Here is a 19,766-nt window from a genome sequence, read left to right on the forward strand (position 1 = left end):
GTAATATATTTTTGCTAGTTTATTTTGACCCTCTGTCTTATCTTGTGGTGCAATATGAACATTTTAGGTGGTTTTTAAAGTCAGGGATTTGACTACTATTTCGGCATGGTGGTGTCTCTCAGATACCCTTATTTATAGTTGTAAAAAATTATTACCTTTCTATGTTATTTATTTCCATGCTGAACACTTGATAATATCGATATTTAAATATTGATATTGTCATTTATTTATTTATGAATATATATATATATATATATATATATATATATATATATATTTATAAAGATAAACATGGGTAGCAGTAATGTGCCTCACTACCACTTGAGATTTAATAATCTTAATAGTGCGAGTGTGAGTAGCCCATATGGAGGTAATGATAACGCTATTTCTGTAGCGACGAATAGTAACTCGGTTGATGATATTGGTATTTGTAGTATCAGTTCTAACGATTTGAATAATATTAATAACGTTAAATATTGACCACCGTTGAATATAGGAATAAATATTGAGAATGATGTTAACATTATCAATAATAATATTGATGCCGAGAATCGTAATAAGGTTAAACTTTTTCAATTAGATAATAGCTGCAATTGCAGAATTAAAGACAACTGTGTGTTCAATAATGAATGCTTGAAAAAAGAGGTGGTGTACCAATGTATTGTGAGTACACAATACGATAGTAGGGTATATATTGGTGCTACTAAAAATAGTATGAAACAGAGGTTTAACTATCATAGATACACTTTTAGGAATAAGAATAGGATTAATTCTACAGGGTTAAGTACATATATTTGGGTGCTTAAAAGCAAGAATATTGATTATAATTTACATTGGAAAATTCTTACTTCTGCACCAGCGTATAACAATAGGACTAGAAAATGCTCTTTATGCATCAATGAAGTTTTCTTTATTATCAAAGCTAATTTATCTATTATAAATAATCTTAAGGAGCGTAATAGTTTTTGCTGTCACAATCTAGCCTATACTTTCTTGGACGCTCAGGAAAGAAGGGAAAAAGGAGGGTTTGAGGTTTCGAGCGGAGCTCTTCGTCGGAAAAATAGGAGAAGGAAAGATTCCGAGAAGGGAAGACAGGGGAAAAAATCGCTAGTGATACAGACGAGGTCACATACTACAAGACGGAAGTGGTAAAAGTAGAAGAAAATGTTTTTAAAAACCAGGAGAGCTATATCAAAGACGGTATGGTAAAGAAAGTGTGCGATGATGACAAGTGTGTGTGTGTTTGTGTGCGTGTGTGTGTGTGTATGGTGAACAACTGGGTAGCAGGCTAGTAGTAAGAATTAAGGAAGGGTGTGTGGGTACAATAGCAGGTCAAAACCAGGGAGGTATGTGTGTGTGCGTGCACGTATATGTATCGTGTGTGTGTTCTGCTTGTAGTATGTGTGTGTGTACGTGTGTGTTTTTTGTGTGTATGCGTGGAGTTTGGGTGTGTGGCGAGTAACTGTGCTTAACTTAGTGTATGTGTGCGTGTGTGCTTGTACGTGCGTGTGTGTGTATATATATGTATGTATAATTGTGTGCGTGTATGTATGTGTGTGCGTGTATGTACGGTTGTGTGCTGTGTGTGGTTTGTATGTGTGGGTTCATTTGTGTGTGTGTGTGTGTGTATGTAAGCGTATATGGATGTATATGCGAGTATCCGGGGTTTGTGTGTTTTTTCCGCGCGTGTGCGTGCGCATGTGTGCGCATGTTTTGGTGTGCGTATGTATGTGTGTGTCTGTGCTTATATGTGTGTACGTATGTGTATGTGTGCGTGCGCGTGTTGGTATATGTTGTGTGTATGTGAATTAGTGTGTGTTTGTACGTGTGTATGTGTGTGTGCGTGTATTGTATATATATGTAAATGTGTGTGTGTACGTTTGTGGGAGTGAATGTATGTATGTATGTGCGTGTGTGTACAAATATAGGGGTTTATATGTGTGTTTATATGTTTATATGTGTGTATATATATGCATGCAAGCACACACTTCACTACTGAAAGATTGATGGAAAAAAACTCTTCCGGTGCGGGCGCATGCGAATCCACAGGCACACACACACACACGCACCGACGCACGCCCGAAACAAAGCCAACCCACATAATTGCATGTATGCATGTATGTGTGCATGTGTGCGCGTGTGTGTGCATGTATGTGCGCGTGTGTGAATGCGTGTGTGTATGTAGGTATTTGTGTGTGTATGTATGTATGTATGTATGTCTGTATGTGTGTATGTAAGTATGTGTATGTGTGTATGTGTGTGTGTGTATGTGTGTGTGTATATGTATGTATGTATGTGTGTGTGTGTGTGAATGTATGCGTGTGTGCGTGGGGTTTCCTCTGGATTTGTGTGGGCGTAATGTATGTATGTATGCGTCTGTGTATGTGTGTATATGTATGCGTGTGTGTGTGTATGTGGGTGTGTATGTATGTGCGTGTGTATGTATGTATGTATGTATGTATGTGTGAGTGTATGTGTATATGTCTGTATGTATGTCTGTCTGTATGTATGTATGTATGTGTGTGTGTGTTTGTGTGTGTGTGTGTGTGTGTATGTGTATATGTATGTATGTATGTGTGTATATGTGTATGTGTGTGTGTGTGTATGTATGTAGGTATGTATGTGTGCGCGCGTGCATGCATGAATGTATATATGTATGTATGTATGTATACACACACACACACACACAACACACACACACGCACACATATGGAGCCGGCCGCTTTCCAGGCGCGTGACAGCGCGCGCGCGTGTGCGCACGTGGACCCACATACACCCACACCAAAAAACCCATCCCCATATATATATATATATATATATATATATACATGTATATATATAAATATATATTTTTTTTTATTTACTTTCAGCTCACAAGCTGTGGCCATGCTGGGGCACCGCCAATTGGTGTTGCTACATGATTTTACTTGACGAATGCTTTTTAGCAACTGCCATTTGGTGCATGAGAGAGTTCGATGCAGCTGCCCTTATTTGCACCTCCTGCCGTGAAGTTGGTTCATCTGGGACACCTGACAGGAAGAGATCCAGTTTCATTTTTAAGACATCTGCATCCACCCCATGCAGGTCTCTTAGGTTCTTCGGGTGGATATTGAAGAGCTGTGGGCCTCACAGTATCTTGTCCTACATCTTGATGGCAAATTTGGAGTCCTTGGCACTATGCGGTGGCGCCCAGTTCTGGCATTTGTGTAACTCTCGATGCCAAAGTTTGGGACAAGTCCTTCTAGGATCTTCCAGATGTATATTGTAGCATATCTTTCTTGCCTACGCTCTAAGGAATATAGTCTCAGTCTCTTGAGTCTTTCCCAATATGCTTATATGCTGCACAGAGGCTATCTTCTTCGTGTTGCTTCGTTGGATCGCTTGAAGTTCTGTGATTAACTTGACACTGGATGGTGACCATAGCTGAGAGCAATAGTCAAAGTGACTTAGGACAAGTGTCCTCCAGAGGACCATCATGGTTTCTTGTTCTCTTGTTCTAAAGGTTCTGAGAATCCATACGGTCAGCCGCCTACATTTCATTGCCAATTTAGCAACATGCACATGAAAGGTTGCATCATCACTCATGTAAATACCCAGATATCTCGCACTGATTGTGCCTCTGGGATTGCAATCCCTCCAGGTCCAGTGTATTTTTTGGGTATTGCATTTAGTTTTGCATGCTGATAGTATAAAGCTTGAAACTTTTCAGCATTGAACTGCATGCTATTCTTTTCAGCCCACTTGTATATTTTGTCCAGCTCACATTGCAGGTGCTTAGCGTCTTCCGGGTTCTGCATTGCCTGTGAAACTTTTGTATCATCTGCATAACTTGTGATCGTGGTTCTCTGCGTGGATGAGGGCATGTCTGAGAGAGCCATTATGAACAGTAGTGGTCCCAGAACAGTGCCTTGTGGAACACCGCTCACTATTTGTATGTTAATGGAAGTGGCTCCATTGGCTACTACCACCTGACTTCTATCCTTCAGAAAGTCATGAAGCCATTCTCCCAATTTTCCAACTATGCCAAGATCACGCAGTTTGTGACATATCTTTCCATGATCGACTTTATCAAAGGCCTTTGCAAAGTCGAGATATATGACTTCCACATTTGAGTGGTTGAGCAGTCGTTTCAGCACCCAGTCATAGTGTTGTAGGAGCTGAGTTAAGCAGCTTCTTCCTGGTCGGAAACCATGTTGGGTGTCAGGCAGCAAGTCATTTTCTTCAAGGAATGTGATCAGTTTCCTTCTGACTATTCGTTCCATGACCTTGCTGATGTGTGAGGTGAGAGAGATAGGTCTGTAGTTCTTGGCCTCCGCTCTGCTACCTCCTTTATGAATAGGGCATATTTTACCTTCCTTCAGTTTTCTTGGATGTTTGCCAGTTGCAAAGAAGCTCTGAAAGAGGAACTGCAGTGGTCTTGCTAGAACTCTCTTACATACTTTTAGAAGGATTGCTGGGAATCCATCGGGGCCAGTAGCTGAGTTTGTTTTCATTTAATCAATAGCTTTTATTACATCATCTTCCTTTATTTTGATGTAATCAATCATCGCTGCCTCTGGTTTTATATCTGAAGTGGTGAAGAAGTCAGTTGGATTGCTGACTTGAAAATGCCCTAGGGGTGGAATGAAAATACTCTTGAATTGCTCATTTAGTATTTCACTTACCCTCATTGGATTTCCTGTGAGTGTGCCATCCTTTTCAAGGAGTTGCCTTGTATGTACAATTAGTGTGTCACACACCGAATTTGAGTATGACAAAAAGACCTGGGGTGTGAAGTCCTCACGGATGTACATAGAATCTCCTCCATGACTCCTTTCTTTTCTGTCGGTCCGTAGTATGTGACACCGCTGCTGTAGGCTCTGTTCAAGAGACTTAGAAATAATAATATTTCTATTTTTGAAAACCAGTGATGTATTGCACTGAATTTAGGTAAATAATCCCTTGAACAGACGGTTAGTAGCGATGCCTGCTGGATTCAGCTGCTCTACACTGATAAGGGGCAAATACCCTGAAACTACTCTGCATATGCCTGACCAGCAAGGGGAAGTGGCTGGCCTCCCCTCTTCGAATGTTATAATGGAACCAGGTTCGTGTGTCACATAGCTAGCTAGAGGCGATGGCCTCTTGGAGCTAATCAACGGCAGCATTCGTCCTATATTTCTGGACTGCCATATTAGCTTGGCGATAACTATTAATATATACACATATATTTACATATATACATACCTTTGTATATATACTTACTACATATGTCCATACATATACTTAATATAAATAACTGCAGATGCATGAACATACTCATCCCTGCATACATACATAGACATGCTTACCGACCTACATACACACATTCTTACATTTATATACACACACATATATACATTAATGAGAGGGATTATATATACATTGGTTTTTCCCACGTATTGTCTTCTGCAACAAAGAACGTCTGTTGAAATAGAATATCTTTCAGTAGAAAACAGACATTTTACATTAAAAAATCGCGAGGAGTAATTTGATATTATATACAGTAACATACGGAGATATATATACACAGAGTAACATACACGGATATAGACACACATACATAGATATATATATATATATGGACAGTGTGCATGTCGTGTATTTAAGGACATTTAATCATCAGTATATTACTCTCTCCAAACCAATTGAAGGGTTACTTTCAGATCCCTGATGGCAGATAAAATGCTAACATGTCTTGCAAACAACTGTGACCTACAAATCCTCTACATCCGACTTCGATAGGAAAATGTTCCGCTTTCCAGCCTGCGTCTTCACATTCCTCGAGGAGGTTTTCATAACGGTTCAATTTTCGAGCCCGAGTGGCGTCCATATTATCTTCGTGAGGAACCGTTAGCTCAACTATATTTACAACTTTCTTTCTTTCACACCGCATTAAAAATCTGGTTTTTTCGAAACTGGGATGGGAAAGAAAACCTGGCACCCAGGTAAATCTGCAGTTACCTCCCAATAGCCGTTCCACTTTTCATTTTTCTCAGGAAGTTTCTTGGTCTTCTTCTTGAAACGGATCCGCTGACCTGGTCGCACGAAGTTAATGAAATCTCTTGATGGTACTTTTAACGATTTTTCCTCAGTGTTGTTGAGATGAATTTGGTTCTTTATAACATTGAAGATAACCTTAAGGACCAAGTTGTGCCTCCATGTGTACCTGTTCAATGCTAATGAACAGTTGGAAAGAATATGTTTTAGTGTACCGACCTTTCCACATTTGCAGATGTCATTCTCTAAGACGTTCCATCTTACTAGATTCGTAGGTGATGGCAAAACATCATAAGATGAACGAATCAGGAAACTCAGCCGAGATGTCGTCCACTTCCACATCTCATCCCAACTTATCTTCCTCTCAACAACATGTTCTTCCCATCTCGTCATCTGACCTTGATGAACACATCGGATCAAATGAAGATCTCTTCTCTCTGCTTCTCTTGTTTTGACGCTGTTGCTAACAACAGATCTGCGTTCACACGGCATCATGCTTGCAAACGGTCTGAACTGATCTGCGCCAAAACCAAATCCTTTCCGAGGGTTCTGCGTTGCTCCCACCATATCTCTGTGTATAAGAGAAGACAAGATGTTGTCAGTTTCTGCTTCTGCTTTCCACTTCCTGGCCGTTTTCACCTCTAGTGGGTTACGCCTAATTTCCATATCCTTCGATTCTCTCAGCACCATGACCGTCCGTATCTTCCCCAACTTATATATTTCAACTATTGATGCTATTGGTAGCTGCAACGAACCTCTTTTACGATAAAGAGCTGAGCTGTTCAACATACGAGGTAGACCTAGCCACTTTCTAATGAACACATTACATTTTTGTTCAATCCTTTCAACTCGTGACAATGCTACTTCGTATATTTAAAGTGGCCACGCAAGTCGCGGGTACAAGCCGAACTGCAAGCACCAAATTTTATATTTACCTGGTAACTTCGAATCATCAATCGCTGATAACCCAGCCTCGGCCTGTTTCATAATTTCAATCCCACGACTTCTGTCTGACAATGTTCCAGCGTATACTCGTCCCAAGCTCTTGACGGGCTCTTCCTTGACTGTTGGAATGCTTTTTTCAGAAATGAAAAGAGATGCAGCCATTGTTGCCAATTGTGTGGAACTTAGGGATTTAGAAAATATCAAACTTTAAAAATCTTTAGTACACAGAGCTCAGATGAAAATAGGAGAAATCTCGTGATTTAACAGCCATACAGAGCTCTCGGTCATTGGCTCAATACATACATATATACATTCCTATAACAATAGAATCTGACTAGAAGGAGATTTGGCTGTTATTTCTATGAGGGTTAGCTACTCTAAAGCATTCTCCTTCCTTGCTTCGCGCATACATTCAATGTCCGATGCATTAACAATGATGTCATTCCCTGCATAAATAAGAGTCCTTTCTTCTAAAGGCACAAGGCCTGACATTTCGTAGGGAAGCGGACGGTTGACTACATCGGCCTCAGTACTCAAATGATACTTGTTTTATTGACCCTGGGCAGATGAAACCAAAGACGACCTTGGTGGAATTTGAACTTGAAACGTAGCTATGAGTGAAATACCACTAAGCATTTCGCCCAGTATGCTAACGATTCTTAATAATGATAATAATAATAACTATAATGAGCTTATTGTATACGATATTAGGGTCACTACAACTTATTGGAAAAGGTATGCCTGTATGTGTGTATGTATATGGCTGTGTTTGTAGGTACGTGTTTATATGTATATATATATATATATATATATATATATACGTATGTATGTATATATATATATATATTATATATATATGTACATGTGTGTGTGTGTAGCTATATATGTATGTATACAAATTTAAATTTGAGGATGGGATTTTTCCATATAAAGAAAGAAGGCAAAATAAGTGAATATGATTGGTTCAGAAACATGAAACACTTGAATGGAAATGCATGGAGAGGTGGTGGTGGTGGTAATGTTGGAGATGGTGTAAAGAGAGAAAGAAAGAATATAGAATTGGATGGGAGGTGGGGAGAGGGTGTCATTCACATAGTTTGTGGTAATCTGAGATAGGCATGTCGACGTAATCTGGCTAACATATACTACAACACACCAACATATACACACACATACCTATACATTACAACAGCCACATACTTTTAAACCAAGATACATACCTATGACAAGGTTCTAGGACAGCACTCTTCGCCCTATGAGATGACATCTGGTGTACCACAGGGATCTGTTCTTGGCCCCCTTTTATTTGTTGCATATGTTAATGACATAGATGCCAACTTAAAGAATGCCACAGTGCTGAAATATGCAGATGACATCAAGCTGTACCTCGAAATAAAGAGGTCAGAACCTGTACACTATAGATCTCTATTGTAAGCAGACCTGGACACAATGCAGCAGTGGATCATGGACTGGCAACTCAAGCTGGCTGTGGACAAATGTACCACCATGCATTTTGGGAGGAGAAACCCAGCGTCCACCTACTCCTTCCACAACACTAATCTCAAAAAGACCTTCAAGTGAACGTGACCTGGGTGTTATTGTCGACAGTGATTTGCGTTGGACAAAACACATCGCTAAAATTGTCAAGAAAGCTGAGGGTGTCTTGGCATCACTCACCAAATCCTTTGTGAGCCGCTCTCCGACTATCTATCTGTGGCTTTATATAGCTATGGTAAGACCTCACCTGGAATTTGCATCACCGGTCTGGAACCCCTATCTTGCCCAGGATATCAATCGTCTGGAAGCCGTTCAGCGACGTGCAACCAAAAGAATACCCCCCCATCAGGCATTTGCCATATTCTGAACGCCTTACTTCCCTGGGCATGGACACATTGAAACTCCGACGTCTGGCAGCTGACTTGGCAGACACCCATAAAATTATTAACCATCTTACAAACAATAACTCTGAGCACCTTTTCAAACTCCACCCATCTAACACCCGTGGACATATTTACAAAGTCAGAAAACAGCACAGATCCCATGAATTTAGGAAACATTTTTTCACGCTGAGAGTTGCTGAAGCATGGAACAAACTGCCGGCATCAGTTGCTAGCTGTCGGAGCACTGCATCCTTCAGAACTTCCATGCTTTCTGAGATTCGCCAACACTACACCTGATTTTCTCCTCTCCATACACACACAAGCATGTATCTGACTCATGCATTGTTCGCTTTCCAGACATTTGTACATTACTGCATATACTTTATACTCACTTTCTGACAAGTTGTGGTGCACCTGAGCACTGTATACAATACTTTCATTATTATTATTATTATTATAAAAATAATTTTAGTATTTCATCTTCGTAAATTGTATTCTGACATTATAAAAGTTAAACATCCTATTAATATTTAAAAGATTATATTTTTAATATAATTTTCTAAATTACATTTAAATATTGTATTTGAAGGAATAATCTATGTTATAATTTGGTAAATATAGAAATATTCTTGGAGATGTCTGTGAAATTATCAGCCTGGTTGAGAAATAGAATAGTGATGGGTGTATTTTTTTTAAAAGTGTAGATTTGTAGATTTGTGGATGTTTTGCTAATTGTCCCATGTTAACTGGGACATAATATCACATGTACACCAATTAAAGTTAATTTTCTCTACAGCTTAGTGTGTTTCGTTATTGAGTGCTTTTGGAGCAGGGGAATCTCTTTGACTAATTATTGTTAAATAAATAAAGCCACACATAACTATTACTTTGTGATGTTGAGAGCAAATATCATTTCCAGTGAATATAATCATTTCTAATATTTAGACTCCATGTAATTAATGAAACTTATCAATACATCTTAGAATAGATTGTAATAAGTTGTTTAAATATTAATTAGACAAGATTAATTCACTGACAGAAATACATAAATGTTTTGTTTGTGTTTTTCAAATAATGAAATAAACATCATCTCCCTGAAACTTTAATATTTTCACAAAGCTAAATGCTTTCCTTATATTTCTTTACATATTCACTATGGAAGACCCAAGAGAAAATACTTTAGCAAAATTTACACCTCAGAAAAAGGCTTTAAGTTACTCAACACCAAAATGGGATGAAGAAGGAGTTGACTATAAAAGGCGTAAATATGAGAGAGATGACGGTTCAAGGATAGAAATGTCCGAGAAACGGGCTTCATCTCAGCCAACAACAAAACAAAAAAGACATAAAGGAGACCATAAAAAGATGGAAATAATGAGAAGACGAAATAGTTTTGACAAACATATATTTTATACAAGATTCAATGCCTATGAGGACAAAATTAATTTGTTGATAAATTCTTGGAAAGAAATATGTACTTTTTTTAAAAAGAATATGAATGGATAAAAATACTTTTCTAAAAGATTTTACACAGAGAATAGAAATTCTGATGAAAGGCATTAAAAAAAACGATTACAATCAAGAATTTCTTATGTTTGGAAAAATTAGAATTGTTCCTGGAACACTATTTACAAAGAAATATTCTACAAGACAAACACAAAACCATTGATCCACCAAAAATAACCACAAAATGTCGGCCTCTTCAGCCAGTTGTGACCAGAGAAGCAAATATCGAGGAATCTGGAGAAGAATTTCAGGAAAGCACAATATCCAATATTGTCATCATGAGGAGGGAGTGATGAAATATTCCCACCATTATAAGACAATAAGTTTAGTAACAAGAGACAGTGACAGAAATGATGTCCATTGTCCATCTTCTGTGACCAGTTTCACCAGAATCAGTGAAGACATGGTTCTGGCAACCCTCCCCTTCCAAGAAATGATTCTTATTATCAGCCCTAAAACCTTTAAGATCAAAAGGATACAGTTGGCGTTACATATGGTGAGTTACTTGGAAGATTCTACACTTATAGGTGTAGAAATGTTTTGTAAGATAGTTTACCAATTTGATTGGGAGGATAATACCATTAACTATCAATTTATTACCAAAGAAACCCCTACAGATATTGCTGTAGGGGTCCAGAATATACTTGTAATTACATTCGACAGCATCAACAGAGTAATCTGTTACAAACTGGATGGCCAACAGTTATGGGAGGTAGAGACCCATTCTCTGCACCTCCCAAGTAAAATCTCTCTCTACCAAAACTATTTCTATGTCCTCCAGGGACAAATAATTTATAGGATTTCAGCTAAAGGTGATGTGACAAGGAGGGACATTGGCAGGAAATGTCACTCTATTTCTGTTGGTAAAGATACCATTTTGGTAACAGATTATTGCGGCAAACCACATGGTATTCAAATAAATAAAGAGTTTTGGCCCAAACTGTCATACCACCACCAGCTACATACCCCCAGTTTAAAAGACTATATTGATATTGAGGATTGCTACAACATTACAAATATTCTACCTATGTCTACATCTTCTATATTAATAATTTACAAAAACAAGAAAGCTAAATTATTCACTGATAAAGGGGAAATAATTAGCCAAAATAATTCAGTTTTCGTTGAGCTTCCTTCTTTCTGTTGTAGAATAAATGCAAACAGATTCCTGGTATTTTATCGTGGAATGAAAGGGTTTCAGTACATCACCTGTCCTGAACTAAGAAAAGGCCCTTTAATAAAGGTGCAAACTGGTTACATGAAAATATGTCATATTGTATCAAATAAGAGTTTAGCTGTGACCACCACTGAAAACAAAAGCGAGGTCCATATCCTCTTGATCAACGAAGATAAAGTTGAGATTATAGAAATAATTTCTCTGGGACATTATAATGTCAGCATTGCTGCAACTCCAATTAATTTTGTAGTCGTAGATGGAAGCGAAAATAAAATGGTATTTTATTCCACATGTGGTGAAGAACTTTTTCAAAAATACCTTCCATTCTATGGCAACCCTCATCACATCTACTCTGATAATGTTTATTTCTATGTCCTCTTCAAGAGACACTCTATTTTCAGATGTTATGATATATATGGAGAAATTAAATGGCAGTGGGAACTGCCTTTCCCTGTTCACCCTGACATTGCTGTTTTCCAAGGAATTCTTTATGTCCCGGACACTCAACTCAACAGGGTTCTTCTTTACAAGTATCAAGACCGGTCGTCTGGCTGTTGTTTACCCATTAAAAATCCTCATATCAGAAATCTAAATCTACGACTCAAAGAAAAGGAGAATGACCAAAAACTTCTCATTGGCGAAATATGTAATCTTGCAAATGGACAGTTGGTGGTGTCCGACATCAACCATGATTGCTTGTTATACATTTCTCAGGAAGGAGACATTGTGTCCAGATTTTCTCTGCCGTCTACAGCCACAGATATATGTCGATGGGATTCTAATCGTATAGGTATCACATTACCCCTACAGAAACAATTAAGGGTCATCGGAAACCTATCAAAGACAGTGAGAAGTGTATCATTAAGGCAGCCTTATGTACGGGTGTGTAAGATGGGTGAAGGTGAAATTGTTTGTTATTGTGATAAACCATCACATTTAGACATTTTAGCCATCAATTATTATAATCAAGTTGAATTAATTAAGACAATTAATATCCCTGTTTTTGTGAAATCATTATCAATAGACAAGAAAATAGAAAAGCTATTAATTGTTACTAGGGGAAAAGCTTTTCAGTTCAACACTAGAATAGGTGGTGTTGGTCGTGGTGGTCGTCAGATGGTCCCCACTGTTTTAATGTCTCAAGCGAAACGTCCCCTCAATCTCCAAGGTGGATCTATTGACCATATGTTTGTTTATCTGATAGACAGAAGCCTATGTTTGCTATAAACGATCATAATTTGTTGGTTAATGATCTCGTTACAAATAATCAACTTAATTATTATATCGACCTGGTAGATGTATTTTCCAGAAACATTTCTGTCAGTGAAATGTTGTCTTCCGAGAGAGACACAAGGAAGGCAATTGGCTTACATTTAACCTACTAGTTTATAACACTTTATACTTGTTACAACATCACATACATATCAGATACATCAAGTAAATACAAGCAACAGAATCAACACATCAAAGCATTTAAACAGTCCTGAACCATTAATAATGAGAGACGAATATGGAAATTATTATGATGACATCCAGGATATTAAAGTTACTTCTGAAAATGTCATCATTGTCTTCAACAAAAGATTCATCATTTTCTTCGACAGTGATGGTCAATATTTACATTCAGTCAGACACTACATGGATTATTATTTTGGTATTGATGACAGGATGACAACTGATGACAGTTTTTTGTACATTTATGGTCAGTGGGAGAAATGTTTAGGTTCACCTAGATATCGAAACATTTTGTGTTTGACCCAGAATGGGAATACAACATAATATTCTTGAATGAAAGAATTTATAAAGAAGAAGTATTTTTCGTCAGTATAGACTGTAAAGGACTAAGGTTTGTTGGAAGCCCCAGGAGGGTAATGAGAGGGAATGAATTGTATGTTGAAGGGTTGTTTATGGTGAATCGAGACAGCTTCCCGGTTGTTCGTTTACAAACAAATGACTGTCCTGTTCAAGTAAAAGATTTTGATGTCTCTGATGAAGGAAAGACAGTTGTGTGTGAAAAAGTCAATAATGGAATTGTTAAAATATTCGATGAAGACGGGCAGTTGCTATGTCACAGAAATGTTGCAAGTTTAGTTGGTGGTGTGTGTTTTACACAAGAATCACACATAATGGCCACGGTTACTAAAAGAAAAGAAATATTTCAACTGAATGGAGATTTGCAGACATCTAAAGTTTGGCCAAGTCTCATCCCTTATGGTGTAATATGGAGAAAAGTGGGGGTATTTACTGGTGTGTACATATTGAATTGATTGGATGTCATTGCATAAAGATTGATGGGGACCAAGTGAACATTCTGGAATCTGTGTCGTTATTAAATCTTGATTCTGGTCTTCATTTCCCTTCCATTACATCTGAAACGAACAAGGAAATATTCAGTAATAAATTAATTAATAAATTGGAATACAGAGGAGGAGATGGAGATGGAGGAAGAAGAAGAGGTAAATCAGGTGAAATAATTAGTAAAGGTAGATTAAAGGTGAGATGTGGTAATTACATAGCGGAGATTAATAATTCAGGAATTGATGAAATATCAGTGAGGAGACTTCCATATAGGACAGCAATGGTCCCTTTTTCCATTCCTGCATTCGAGGACCTGTTGATTATGATTTGTGGGACATTAGGGACCTGAACAGTAAACTAATTAAGTTAGATGAAAATGTGAGTGTGTTGATATTTCGAGAAAGTGTCACATTAATCAGAACAACAACAACAACAACAGTGGATATGCTTCAACATGAACAACAACAACGACCGCCACTGGACATATGTTGGTGGACAGAGGAATGTTTCATTGTCGCCTTTGGGAGAGAAATGAGGGTCTTCAACAGGGATCTCTGTCGTTTAAGAAGCATCACAACTGAGAAATACTACAACAGGCTTTATAAATACAACGACGTTCAACTCATGTGTGGTGGTCATTATATTAGAGACATAACTCAAGAACAGAGACACAAGAAATACCGAAGAATAAGGGAGAACAACAAAGTTTACTATTATTGCGATGACCCCAACACCTTTGACTCTTATTATGTGGATGTGGATGTGGTTGATATCAAAGATGGGAAATGTAAAGATGAAGTGTGTCATGGGAAAATGAGGAGATTGGGAAGGTTTGAGGGAGATTCGGTAGTGGATGATGTGGGAGTTACATCTTTTGGTGATGTTTTTGTTTTGAGGGGGGAGATGAAGGAGGAGTTTGGAAGTTGGGCAGTTTTGTGTATTGTGGAATGGTTCAGGGAAAAATCTTTGGTGAGGAAGATGAGAATAGGAGGAAGAGGATTTTATGGTCTGGAATATTATATTCCAAGACCTCGTCTAACCATAATTGGTGAATGTGTTTATATAACAGATATAGAAAACAATATTTACGAAATTCCTCGACATATTGAAGAGGAAACATCTGAAGATAATGATATCTTGAGATTAAAAGATAATCCAAAATATTTACTCCCCAGAGGGGATGATAATGAAGTCTTTGAAGTTCTTGGTTTGGATGTTTCAGAACATTCTTTGATGGTTTTTGGAATTATTCCTGGACGTCAACCTTTTGCTTTCTTTTATTTTGAAAAATAAATATGTCCAGAAATATTAAACTTCGATCTTCTTCTTCTTCTTCTTCTTCTCTTCTTCTTCTCTTCTTCTTCTCTTCTTCCTTCTTCTTCTTCTTCTTCTTCTCTTCTTCTTCTTCTTCTTCTTCCTCCTCCTCCTTCCTCCTCCTCCTTCTTCTTCTTCTTCTTCTTCATCATCATCATCTTCTTCTTCTCTTCTTTCTTCTTCTTCTTCTTATTATTATTATTATTGTTGTTGTTGTTGTAAATGGCTTCACCCGGGAATCGAACCTGCATCGCATACATTGCATTCTACATACTAACGCTTATCGTAACATTCCTCAACACACTCTCTTTCTGTGTGTGTGTGTATTTATATACAGTATATGTACATGTGTTTATATATATACACACATATTTAGGAATGTATGTATAGAAATAAAGCTATAAGTATGTATGTTTGTATATGTATATATCAATATCTATAAATCTGAAATGCGAAAAGTTTGTTTGTCTGGTTTTGGCATTGGAACGGGTTAAAAGGCACTAGATCCCGTCGGATTGACTCCAAAATTTACAGGGACATGTAAAATGAAGTCAGGATGTGAGTGGGCTAGCTTAGAAATCTTTATCTTAAAAGGTGTGGTTACTAGGGTAAAAAACGCACACTTTGACAAGTCTGCTCCCATTCTCTTATCTGCCTGTCCTCCTCCATCTCTCTCTGTTTCCTCCCTTCCCATCACTTTCTCTCTATTACGTAGCTTGACAGCATCTACTATATTTCCCCCGCCGCCTTCGCCAGCGCTGTTACTCTCTCTCTCTCTCCTCTCTACGTCTGTCTGCATTCCTAGAGAGAATTATCATCGACACAACCACCACCACACAATCATGAGACCAATATTATGAATCAGATATTTATTGGGTTAATTTATATATGTGTGTGGTGTGTGTGTGTTCTATATATAGATATGTATATATAATGTATATATACAAAGTGTATATATCTGTATTTATATATATATTATATATATATATATATATATATTACGTATATATATATATATATATATATATATATATATATATATATATACTAGCTTAAGGTGACCCGCTCTACGCGCGGTAAGAGTGTGGTTGTTACTTTCTGTTGCTTCCATTCTCTCAGACTCTCCTTTGCTTTCTCTTACTCTCTTTCTTTCTCTATCTATCTATTTCCCATTTATAAACAACAAAAGATCTTGAGTAAGTTGAGAAAGAATATATTTTGAAAGATCAATCATAAATATCAGGGAGTGACAACAGCAAAACACTAACATTTAAAAGGGACAGGCGAACTTGCGAGCTGAATAAAACAAAAATATTCGAAACCAAAGTTTGAAGGGATAGAATCTGAGGATGGTAGAGTCACCATGGCTGGTATTTCTTAACGACGGACAGCAACGTAGTGGCAGTTTAACGGCTGGCGTAAAATGTTGAACTTGATGTAAAAGAAAATTCCTTAACACCAAGTTTTGAAGTGATTTTTTCTCACGACAGTACACTCACCATGGCAAGCATTCAAAACTTCTTCATCATGGACGGCAACACATTGACGATTTAAAAGGCTGACGCAAATTTTTTAGCTTGATGTAACAGAGAATTGCTAAACACCCGCTCCTGTAAATTTTAATCCCCTTCCAGCTCTATTTAGACCCTTTTCACATTTTGGTTAATATAACCCGATTTCATTTGGGTCTACTCGGGCCACATTTTATAAGATGAGGAATTTTGTCCTAGAGGTCACGCCTTTCATTTGAGGAGAAAAAATAGTTGCCATGCAAACTCGCCAGCACTTTTAACATGGGTGTGCATATTTTCAGCTCAACCGACCACATATCGACTAAGCTGGAGATGAAACTGTTCTTAACCTGACAAATGCGGTAAATCTCATTTCAATATAATCACACATTTATTATTCCATAAATTTATTAATTTGGAAAGCTTATCAAAAGATGGGGTTTCATATAATCACACTGATACACAGCATGTAGGAGGGGATCATTATTATTTGTTTAAGATTGGAAATAATAAAGAGAAACACAGAAAGACACTGTCAGAACGAGAGGAAAAATTATTCCGTGCAATGTTACGAGGCAGGAAATCTTATTGCCAGGGGAAATCACTCTAAGAATATATGTATAAAATTACCTCCCTTATATACTAGTACGTGTGCCCGTTCCAGTGTGTATGTGCGTGTGTGTTTCGAAGTACCTTCGACATTAACATTGATGTTTACACACACACACACACACACACACACACACACACACGCACACACACACACATATATATACACGTACATTTATCTCGCTAGCTAAAGTTCCGTTGCATGACCTTTAGAGGCCACCCCCCGCAACATTTTGTTTCGAGGTCCCATCCCTTCAATCAAAATTCATTGTTCAGTATCTCGCGTTATCCTAAAGAACATCTTTAAAAAACACGAAAAGTTAAATTTATTCAGGTCTGTTACACAATTCAATCAGTAAAACTTCCAGGTATGAATAAAAGGGCACTTTTATAATCCAGGTAACTTTCAAAGACAAACACGGCGCACTTTTCGCTTCGTGAAATCATCGATCAGTTCAGATTAATCAAGCTGAGAGCTAGGTTCGTGTTCAATAGATACCATAGACAATCCACAAAATCTGCTTCACGTTCGTGGTACAATGTAATATTTATACAAAGATCTTCTGCATGTACAATGTATTACCATTTTATTTCTTGAAATTTTCAGTTAACATAGTGTAATTCTTGTTCAACACTTTAACCAAAGTAAACAGATGACTCATCTACGTCCTTTGATCTTAACATGGGCCTCTCAGCCGCGGAGGCTCCCTTCGACCGCAAGGGTTGTAGTAGCTTAGCGACAGCCCCGGGTTAGACAACGTGTATAATAGTTACACACATCGCATTCTCAGATAAATTCGTTCATTTTTCCCCCCATTTATTTTAATCCATATTTTTTCATCCATAATTTTTACCAAATATGTCAATAAAATCTTCTCTTTCATTGATCACAACTCCTTACCGATATTTTATTAGCTTTTCAATGCCCTGACGGTAGAAATTTCCTGGTCTTGCAATCGAAGAATTCATCGAGCCTTGTTTTCAACTTCATGTCGTAGTTGAACGAAATGCCTTGTAGATTGTCGGAGAGCGACTGAACGAAAAGTTGATAATCTGAAGGTGCTATATCTGCATCAAATTGACGTAAAGACACCATTTTTAGTCACCAGTGGCATCGGGGGTAAAGAAATCTCTGCCTGTGTCCACGGGTAGCCTGGAGTGTGTCTCTTTTGTTCAGACCGTATGATACCCATGCAATAAGATTTTGGACCTTACCCATCGAGTGTAGGTGATTCGCGACGGTATCATGAGAACCTCCCATCCGCTGGTTCAATACCCGAATGAACTGGCATGAATCCTCGGTGACCCTCCAATTTCATTCTCTTGAAAAGTGGTAAAATTTATTGAACTCTCAAAATGATAAACTTAAAATGAGGAGAAAAATAGATAGAAATACTAAACACTCGTAAAAGTCTGCGATAAATATATTTTGAGGAGAATTGAAATAATGTTGGAAAATAAGAAACGAATTAATCTGGCTAATGCATACGCAGGCGTGCTTGCTTGTGTGTGACAGAGTTCATATATATATATATATAATATATATATATATAAACATACATACATACATACAATGCATACATACATACATACATACAAACCATACATACATAGTAACAAATAGACGAAAAGAGATCCTTCGAAGGGGTTTGTTAAACATCCAGTTCACTGGTACGTCAGTTGAATACCATATAAGTATTGGTATAATATTGCATTATACCAATATTTACAAAATAAAACAGGGATACTCTAGACAATCCAATAATTTATTTATATTATAATATTACATGATATACTATGAATATAATATAATATTGAATAACATAAACAATTATTGAAAAAAAATCATAAAAGGCCAACAAATTGTTTCAACTTATATACATTTTCTGATACACAATAAGACAGCAGTTGATATTCTATTATGGGAAGCTGGGAAGTTTTCTACATAAAATTGCCATAAATTTATTATACAGTGTAAACAAGCAATAATAAATTTCGGAACTAGGTATAAACTGTAACTGCACGACAACGTGAAGTATACTTGCCACTTAAAGGTGAACCCCTGTCGCATCGAAGACCGGTGATTGTCGTGTGCTGACGACGGGTAAAAACCCAGAAACTCGGGTCCGTGCGTATCACATCAGGTCGACGATGGGAAGGATGGCTTCCCTTTGTAAATGCTGAGAGGGCACAGAAAGTGTGTCAATAGCCAGCTGGAGAAAATATTCTCCTGGGGCTACAAGCTACAGTAGCGTCCCGCTTTTATTACCATTATTATTGTTGTTATTATTATTGTTGTTGTTGTTATTATTATTATTGTTATTATTATTATTGTTGTTGTTGTTATTATTGTTATTGTTATTATTATTATTATTATTATTATTATTATTATTATTATTATTATTATTACTTATTATTATTATTAATTAGACACTGAAGCGCAGTAGCGCTTTTCTCATCATGAAAATGGTTTGTTCCAGGAAATATTTTCATATTTCCATCAATCAA

At 37.4% G+C, this 19,766-nt stretch overlaps 1 long non-coding RNA gene across 1 annotated transcript in view; it reads left to right on the forward strand.

Moving 5' to 3' along the window:
* LOC118768635 overlaps positions 1 to 10,828 on the forward strand; it is an 18,170-nt gene extending 7,342 nt beyond the window's left edge. The window contains exon 3 of the long non-coding RNA XR_005004420.1: positions 10,679 to 10,828. This is a non-coding gene — a long non-coding RNA (uncharacterized LOC118768635). The remainder of the gene's footprint in view (positions 1 to 10,678) is intronic.
* The last annotated feature ends 8,938 nt before the right edge of the window (positions 10,829 to 19,766 follow it).

This window comes from Octopus sinensis, linkage group LG30 (genome assembly GCF_006345805.1).
Source record: "Octopus sinensis linkage group LG30, ASM634580v1, whole genome shotgun sequence".
Lineage (NCBI taxonomy): Eukaryota > Metazoa > Mollusca > Cephalopoda > Octopoda > Octopodidae > Octopus > Octopus sinensis.